Here is a 10,500-nt window from a genome sequence, read left to right as displayed (position 1 = left end):
TATTTAGGAAAAATATTTTTTTCTATTAAATGTTAACATATTACACAATATTGTTTTATATTTTATATTAAAATTGTGTAGATAACGTGATTAACAAAAAAAATCTCTTCCGGAACACTTAATATTAAGAAACGCATATGAAGTATTTACCCGGCTGGCGGCAGCTGACTTATGGTTATGGTTTATGGTTTAATTTTGAAATCTATTAAATGTTAACAAATTAAACAATATTGTTTTATATATACACTATGTAGATAAAGAGATTAACTAAAAAAAGTCTGTTCCGGGACGCTTTATATAACAAAACCCATATGAGGTATTTACCCGTAAGGCGGCTGCTACATTATTAAATCATTTACAAAAATTAAACATTTTACAAAAATTTTTCATGAAATGAATTCGCCGTACTTATGGTTTTTGACATCTACGTAAACTAAATCAAAAAACAAAATACAATGTTGTTGTTGCAGAACTGCCACCACCTTATCTGAATTCGCCTTGTTTGGATGGCTGTGTGTTTCATTGCCCTGTGTATATCAGAGATACAAGCCGAGATGATTCAAAACAGCGGCGGTTGGCCGCAGGTATTGTTTTACAAGCCGCGCCGACGTATTTCGTTTCTAAACGTAGAAGTAACGGTTCGGTAAGGGAATTTTAACAATAAAGGTAATTTCGAGAGTTGTAATGAAAAAGTCTTATAAAAAAGTAAAGTATTTTATACTTTTTTTTATTATTTTCTTAATAGTTTATATCAATCCTTGTTGCAAATTTATGAAATAAATAATATAACACATATTTTTAATTAAAAACTAATTTGTATTTATATAAAAGCTCAATGTACTTAAAAACTACAATAAATCAAACAATTTTGATAAATAGTTCTTCTAATAGTTCTTAGCGGCTATAATTTCCAGGCATACATACCTATTTTTATATTTATTTTTAAGGAGAAGCTGCCATACACCTTGCTAGTTCATTTACATATCTACTAGGTTGATCGATTATTCGACATTTTCCAAAAACCGGTTTTTTAACAGTTTCAATAGTTGACATTTCAAAGAACCGGTTGTCATTTTTCAAATGTATTTTAGTCCCTGAGCCCAATATTTTTCAAACTGTTTTTACTTCAAAATTTAATTTAAGTATCCGTTTGATGCCAAGCAAAAATAAAAGTATTCGAAATAGGGTTTTTAAAGTAAAAAACTGGAACAAGTGGAAGAATGTTTGTTCCAAATGAAAAATTCTACTCCGCCAGATTAATTTTGCAAAACTTAAGTTTGTGCCCAAAATTATATAAAATTAATATTTTTGGGAAAAATAAACATAAAAATGTAAAAATTTATGAAATATACCGAATGAAAGAATCTTTGTTGAAAATAAAAAATTATACTCCGGCGGAGTATGGGCATTTCCATCGTGACGAACGTGACGGTCGTACGTTTTAAAGAGATGAAAAGTATATACATATATATTTTTTAAAAATTCTTGTATTTTTATATAGGGCTTCAATAGCTCTATAACTGGTCGGAAGAAGAAATTGAAAGATCTTAATGGCCCTAAGATATAAGTAGTTAAAGTGCGTGACGTGATGTGACAGAAATAGAAGTTGCTTATTTCTTTTTTGATAAAAATGTAAAAATCTGCGAATTTCACCTGGCTATTTGGTTAAAACCTTTTTTATTGTAATTTGGAATATTTATTGATTGTTTTTCAGCTTTTAGAACTAAAAAATTTTTTTCAGATTTTTTTGTACAAGCCGTTATGTGTGACGTGACATGACGTGATGTGACAAAAATTTCCAATGATGAAATTTGCAATATTATTGAAAATTAATTAGTCCATAGATTTATTTTGAACGGACATTGTTGAAAGTTTTTGGAATCGGAGAAATATTTCGACTATTTAATAACATTTTAGTTGAAAATAGCTCCCGTATAAGAATTAACATTAATTAACATAAAACTTTTAAAAATGCTTATATCACCATAAAATTCAACACAAATAATTTTGACATATACAAAAATCGTTCATCCTAATTTTTTTAAAAATTGGTCCATGATTAGGCATAGCTTCCATACAAAGCCCACATTTGATATACCCATAAACTTGGATATATAACTAAAATTTCGCCATCTTGATAATACAAACACACAAAAAAACTTTCAAATGTACAACTACTGACCCTTCTGATGATAATACAATAATCGGTCATAACGCCCATATAAAGCCGATATCCGAAAATCACTTTTTTTCCATACATTTCTTAAAAATATCATTTGTTGAATTTCTGTGCTTTTTCTTCCACTTGTCAACTAAAAAATCGTAACTATCACCTAATTGAATAAATTGCATAAATATCACTTCTTTTTAAATAACAATATTTCACAATTCGAAGGTTGCATTTGAGAAAATTTATGTAATGTGACGTGACGTGACGTGACAGACTTTGAAATTCTATAAAAAATAACCCCGCTTAGAATTATTTTTTTTTTCTTTTAAATTGAGTTCTATATACTAAACTTGATTTAGATTCAAAGTTTTGAATACTTCTGAATGCCAACTAAAAAGTTATCGGGATAAATCCTGTTTCAACGTGACGAACGTGACATTTAAAAGTCTATGAAAGAAAACCGAAAATTTGCCTTTTAAGGATCTTTATCTTTTTATATTTGTATGTTATAAGATAACTATTATTCCAACAAATATTTTCCGATAAAGGTCCATTTAAATATTAGCCTTTAAAATAATAAAAACTATTAAAAGCAAATGCTACTAAAGGTGTAAAAATGTGCCTGAAATGTTATTGTAATTTTTAATTCCGATTTCTCATCATAGTGGTTAAGAAAAGCTTTGGGGTCTTTAATTTAATAAAATTTGAATCTTTTTCTATAATAATAGAAGTTGAAATTTTATTTTTGATGACTTTTAGTTTTTGAGCCACGGTGGACTTTTCGGTGGAAATGCCCCTACTAAAGTATAGTAACAGTGATTGTGAACAGATATTTGCAAGTCATAAGTTTATATTTTGAACGAAAAAAAAAAAAACAATCAAAACAAACTGTTTTAAATAATACTTTAGTTTTTTTGTTTTGGTAAACAGCTGTGATTTCTGTGTTACCACTTTATCGTTTTTTATGCCAAAATCGATTGAATTTTTTGTATATATGCTGAAATAAACAATTGACAACACTAAACTTTCTTACAACATTCGAAAAACACATGAAAAATTGTCGTACGATTTGTATAGAGATTTTGCATAGAAAATACCAACAACATTGTTACGACTATTGTAGCAGCTGCTGACATACTACGCATACAACGCTACAACATCGATTGTGAATTGAACAATTATATACACAGTGTAAATATAAAACAATTTATTAAATTTTTTTAGATCTGAAAATTTGACCATAACGTAGAAGACAGCTGCCTCATGTGGGTTCTTTATATAATTGTTCAATTCACAATCAAGTTGAATATTGTACCTACTAAAGTGTAGTAACAGTGATTGTGAACAGATCTTTGCAGCAAGTCATAAGTTTATGTTCTCAATGAAAAAAAAACAATCAAAACAAATATACATAACAATGTCAAAAGATAAAAAAATATTAAATTTATTAAACATGCGAAATAAAAATTTATTTGGTTAATTTCTTTGAATTTTCAATTCTTTTATTTTCTTTATTCCACATTTTAAACTAATAAATAAACTGTTTTTAATACAATTTTAGCTTTTTTGTTTTGGTAAACAGCTGTTTGTTTTTGATTTCAGTTTTTGATTTATCGTTTTTTATGCTAAAATCGTTTGAATTCTTTGTTTATGTGTTGAAATAAACATTTGGCAACACTAAACTTTCTTACAACATTCGAAAAACATATGAAAAATTGTCGTAGGAGTTGTATAGAGCTTTTGCATAGAAAATACCAACAACATTGTTATGACTATTGTAGCAGCTGCTGACATACAACGCATACAACGCTACAACATCGACTGTGAATTGAACAAATATGTTACGGAACAGAATTTTTTTTGGTTAATCACGTTAACTACAAAGTGTAAAACAAAATATAAAACATTATTGTTTAATTTGTTAACATTTAATAGAAAAAATATTATTATTATTATATTAAGTTTGTATATTTATATAAGAAAAATATTTGTTTACAAAATAATTGGTATTTTCAGATTTTTTACATAAATTATTCAAATTACTAACGAAGTTTTTCTCTGTTTTAACGGAAATTTTTAAATATTAAAATGTAAACAATAACAAACTCTGACATCAGTGCGTACCAGTCAAGTGAAGAAAAAAATAATCAGCTGATTGAAGAACATCACCTTATCTGAATTCGCCTTGGCACTGATGTCAAAAACAATAATTGCGTTAAATTTTTAATTGTTAAATTTTTATATTTTATAAAAAATACACATAAAAATATTAGATTTTGTGAAGATAATATACCTTGAGTGGAATAATGTTTGTTCCAAATGAAAAATTCTACTCCGGCAAATTAATTTTGCAATCCTTAAGTTTGTGCCCAAAATTATGAAAAATTAATATTTTTGTGAAAAATAAACATAAAAATTAAAAAATTTACGAAAAATTATATACCAAATGAAAGAATCTTTGTTGTAAATGGAAAATTCTACTCCGGCGGAGTAATTTTTATGATTTACACGTTGTAGTCGGCTGTAAATACCTCATATGGGTTTTGTTATGAAAAGCGTTCCGGAACAGAATTTTGTTCAAATTCGTCAAAAACCCGTCATAATTAAAAACATAAAAAAATTATGTTGTTTTTATAAGTAAAATTTTATTTTTTATTTATAAAGACAATATTTAACAAAAAATAACAATTCAGCAATCTTTATTAAATCAATGAAGTATTAAAAATTTCCAATAACGATTGTATTTCAAAAAATTGATTATTGCGCTTTGGGCTATTGCCAATATAATTGTATATATATTTCTGGCAAGAGTTTCTATACACGAAAGTAGTTTCAAACAGGCGTATGAGGAACACAGTGCCAGGGAATGACATATGCATTTTAAAATTACCAAATTAGGAACGTCATCTTTGAATAATTTGGCTACGGATAGATTCTTACCAGTCATATTATTTGCTCCATCGGCAAATCCAAATCATGTTGTCCATGTAGTTTATTTGGCATTTATTAAAATAATTAGTTATTTCCGTATTTAATGACTTTGCATCGCAGTTTTTAACATTAATGAGTCCAAAAAATAGGTCCTTGACAACAAAATCATATTTTTGAGCTTCCAAATGCTTTTTAGAGTGTCTTAACAAATCAGATCTACCTGACGCAGCCTTCAAATTACTATGACATACTTTACATTATCTTCGATTTTTTTACTTCCATCCAACGAAATTCTTCAGCCCACCAGTCACGGACTTTTCTTTTCTTTTTTGGCAGAATCTAAAAAAAAAATATTCAATATAAACATTTTTTTATAGATTAAAAAAAGAATAATTGACCTCATTTTCATCGTCAATATCTATTATGTCTTCTTCCTCACATTCGTTGTCACTTTCGCTTAAAGCAGTGGTGGGCAGACACATACTATCGAGTATTTATTGTGTGTATTAAGCAGCAGAGAACCGTATTCAAGTCAAAATTTAGTATTAGTACACTGTAAAAAGTTGTTAATAACAAAATAAAATATTTTGCGAGCAAATACACCTTTAATGTACATAAACATACATTAATAAATTATTTCAATAAAGCGTGGAAAAATAAAATGTAATTTCATGAAAAACTAAATATTTTTATAAATAATAAATATTATCTGTAAAAACTTATAATTCTCTTTCATTTATTTAATGTTTTTTATAATTACACAAATATTTTTGACCATCCATATTTTTTATAAAAACAACAATTTTCGCAATTCTGCTCTTGACTGGTATAAAGTCTAAAAATAATTACAATTTTCTTACCTATTCTTTTAAAATACCGCTCCATGTTTTTTGTATTAGATTATCATATGAAAGTATCTTATTTCTTAAATTTGTATTGTTTTTGAACACTCAGCTCTTGAAATTTTCTTTACTTTAAACTTTTTTTAATTTACAGCTACAAAAATTGGCAAAAAATGCATATATCATACCTGTCTCTTTCATTTACGTTTGTATTTACTTATTTTCTTTGTTCTTCTTTTTGGTTTTGTCATTCAACATGCATTTTTCATAGATTTTTAAACATTACCTTTTGTATATATTAAAATAATAGTGATGCCAGAAAATCGTCAAAATGTTAGAGATGTGAAGATATAAAACGCCAATCGTCATATTAGTAAATTGGCTATAAAAATTGTCAAAATGACGTAAAATCGTCAAATCTAACACCTCCGGCCGCCGGTCGGGTAAATACCTCATGTGGCTTTTTATAGCCGTCTGTCTGTCTGTGTAAAACACGCTCACGTTAAAACGAAGCAATAGAAATTCACGAAATTCACCCAAAACATTCTTTATTATCATTCTTTAAAACATTCTTTTATTGAAAATCAGTAAATTCGGTTCACGGCGTAAAAAGTTATGAGTACAAATTTCAGACTGCCTCGAAAAAAATAACGTTTTTTTCCCAATTCTTAATTAGTTTTCTCAGAAACTACGAAAGATATTTCGATGAATTTTGTCACACATTATTTGTTTGTGCCAGGGATCAAGTATGTTCAAATTCATAATAATTGATCCAATATTTCCCATAGCCAGCATACAAAGGTGTATATTCCCGAAAATTAGTTTACCGTTAATAACTCCCTCAAATATATCGGTATCAACACAACATTTTGTACATACAAATACAATATGAATGGAAATCATACTACCAACGTAGATCTCAGTCGGTCCACAATTGGTCATAGCTCCCATATAAGGTCCACCTCCACAAATCACCTAAACGGACATAATTCATTGTTAAATAAAGCTTTTGTGATAAAATTTGAGCTGAATATGTTTTGTGTACATACAAATCATTCTACCAAAATTCTTTTCGGATCGGTCCATTATTAGTCGTATCTCTCATAATAATTGATCCAATATTTCCCATAGCCCCCATACAAAGGTGCATATTCCCGGAAATTAGTTTACCGTTAATAACTCCCTCAAATATATCGGTATCAATACAAAATTTTGTACATACAAATATAATATGAATAGAAATCATACTACTAATGAAGATCTCAGTCGGTCCACAATTGGTCGTAGGTCCCACATAAGGCCCTCTTCCGAAAATCACTTAAACGCACATATTTCATTGTCAAATGAAGCTATCTTGATAAAATTCGACCTGAATACGTTTTGTGTACATACAAATCATTCTACCAAATTTCTTTTCGGATTGGTCCATTATTAGTCGTATAAGGTCCACTTCCGAAAATCACTTAAACGCATATGTTTCATTGGTAAATAAAGCAATCGGTATAAAGTTTTGTGTACATATAAATCAAAATAGAAATTTTTCCCCGGATCGGTCCATTATTGGTCATAGCTCCCATATAAGGACCTCTTCTGAAAATCATTTAAACTTACATATTTCATTGTCAAATAAAGCTATCTTGATAAAATTCGATGTTTTGTGTACATGCATATGAATCACTCTTCGAAATTTTTCTGGAGAGGCCCGTAATTGGTCATAGCTCCTATATAAAGTCCACTTCCGGAAATCACTTAAACGCACATATTTTATTAATTAATACATCTATTGGAGTAATTCGACTTGAATTTCTTTTTTAGCAAATAAATCATTATACCAAATTCACTGAAAATATTCACTATTGTCCTAAGCAGTTTGGTGTTGAAAATCAGTCCAAATCGGTCCACAACGTAAAAAGTTATGAGTAAAAATTTCAGACTACCTCGAAAAAAATTAAGTTTTTTTTTTCCTAATTCTTGAGTAGTTTTCTCAGAAACTCGGAAATAGATTTATCGTTAATAAATTCGGCAAAAATATCGGTATCACAACGAAATTTTGCACATATATATAATAGGAACGGAAATCATATTACCAACGTAGATTTGTATAGGTCGATTATTGGACACAGCTCCCATATATGGTCCACTTTCGAAAAATACTTAAATACAAATAACTAATTAAGAAATAAATATATTGGAATAATATTCAACATAAATATGTTTTGTGTATACATATATCACTTTGCAAAATATTTTTCGGATTGGTCCATAATTGGGTATAGCCCCATATAAGGCCCATTTCCGATAACCACGTAATCGCACATATTACATAACTGAATGAAATTATCGGTATGAAATTCATCATGAATGTGTTTAAAGTAGATATAAAACACCCTGCGAATTTTTTTCCGGCTCGGCCCATAATTGGTCACAGTTTCCATGTAAGGTCAACTTCAGAAAATTACTTAAATGCACATTACTAATCCTATATATATATAAAACAGAAAAATTTAAAAAACTTTTTTTGAGAAATTATACTGAAATCAGCATTCTCAATCACTGGTAGGGAACTAAGGACACTTTCAAATGATTTGTTTTAATTTTGCATTAGATTTAAAGAACTAATCAGTTTAAATTACGTCACACCGTACTTGGAATTGTAGTGCCCCTGGTGTAAAGAGGTAAAAGTCTTGGGGCATTTTATTAATTTCAAAAATACGTACCATTAACCGTATAAAATTTCAAGCGATTTTTTTGCTGTTTGAAAAAGTACAGTACAAAACTCTGAAACGATTATGAGAAATTCTGCACAAAATCATGAAAAATTTGGACTCATTGATTTCAAATTCCTTTAAAAAGAACAAAATTACGTTTTTTCTGCCCTAGGAAAATATGAAGAATCCTCGAATATTGACAGAGAAAACAAAACTACTTTTAATTTGACAAACAATTTTGAGTTGTTCATTAAATAGTAAAACCACCGTTTTTTTCGTCTTTATTCCTCAAAAATACATCCATTTATCTTATATCCTATATATATATATAAAACAGACTGTTTGTTTGTGTGTTTGTTACGCTTTCACGGCAAAACTACTGAACCGATTTACATGAAATTTGGGCCGCTAATAGGTCTAACCCTAAGAGGAACAATAGGCTATATAAGATCTTAAGATAAGATCAGAAGACACGCCCCTTTTTACGCCCACTTTTTGTAAAACTATTATTACACCAATTTTGCAATCACAATTTGCAAAAACTACTAAACCGATTAACCTGAAATTTTGCATGCGGATAGGTATGGAGAATCCTCGAATATCGACGGAGAAAACAAAACTACTTTTAATTTGACAAACAATTTTGAGTTGTTCATTAAATAGTAAAACCACCGTTTTTTCGTCTTTGTTTCTCAAAAATACATACATTTATAAAAAAGTATGTTTAAAAATATTATTTTTATTCATTAGCTTTTATGCATCCACACTTAAGTTTTAGATGGATTTAGACACCACTTATTAAATCCGAAGAAATAAAGGCTTAAAGATCAAATATCGTTAGATATACAAAAATGTTACCAAATGATTTTACTTATTAAAATATTCACATCTTCCTCTAACTAAAAAATTTCGTAATTTGTTAATGGTAAATGGAAAATGTGTGCTGGAATTATTCAAAATCATTATTTAATTTGAAAAGCTTGGAATAAATACGGTGCTACATACGTGCAGAATTTTTGGTGGATAATTTTCTAAAGTATCAAAAGATTTTGAAAGATGAATTCATCTATATTTTATATGAACAATGCTTTATATGCATCGTTTCAGAGGTATACCTATATAAGATTTGCAAAAGTTCTGTCTTTCAGGACACTCTAATGAGTAGTCAAATACATATCATGTTTTTTTTAGATTTGAGCTCCATTTAAAAAATTGCAACCGAATTTATATCGAGATAATTTTTGATGGTTTTTTTAACTTATTGCAGATTTTTATTATCTCGATTTAACAATAAATTTTAATTTTATATTTTTGTATGCAAAATATGAGTGATTACGGATCATTATTTTTTCTCGAAATGAGAGTTATGTAAAGTAAATTTTTAAACAGTTAACAGGTATAACATGCCCGAAATTAGTGGTATAGGTGTATTTATTCGGATTTAATGTATTAAACATTCTCTTCCTCAAAAAAACCAAACTTTCCACGATAGAACTGTTGTCATGCAAAATTTCATGAAGCATAAAATCCAGATCAAAAAATTGATTTTAAAAATACACTGTCTGTTGCCAATTTTCTTGAAAATCGGTTCACGTTTTTTATATTTAGCCTAGAAATTTGTTCATTGTTATTCAAGAAATAAAAATGTGCGTAGCATCAAATCAATATCATATAGAGTTTTTTTTTAACTTCTGAGGTTAGACCTATTAAATGCAAAATATTATGAAAATAAGTTTATTAGTTATGTAGTGGAAGAGTAAAAAAAGTTTCATATATATTTATTATTATATATTATAGGTTTTGAAGATGTAATGTTTCGTACTGTTCATTCCACAACATTCATTATAAC

The sequence above is a fragment of the Lucilia sericata genome, unplaced genomic scaffold, assembly GCF_015586225.1.
Source record: "Lucilia sericata isolate MDLA Ls3-8-SP2 unplaced genomic scaffold, ASM1558622v1 Contig000712F_arrow, whole genome shotgun sequence".
Taxonomy (NCBI): domain Eukaryota; kingdom Metazoa; phylum Arthropoda; class Insecta; order Diptera; family Calliphoridae; genus Lucilia; species Lucilia sericata.
This window is presented reverse-complemented; position numbering follows the sequence as displayed.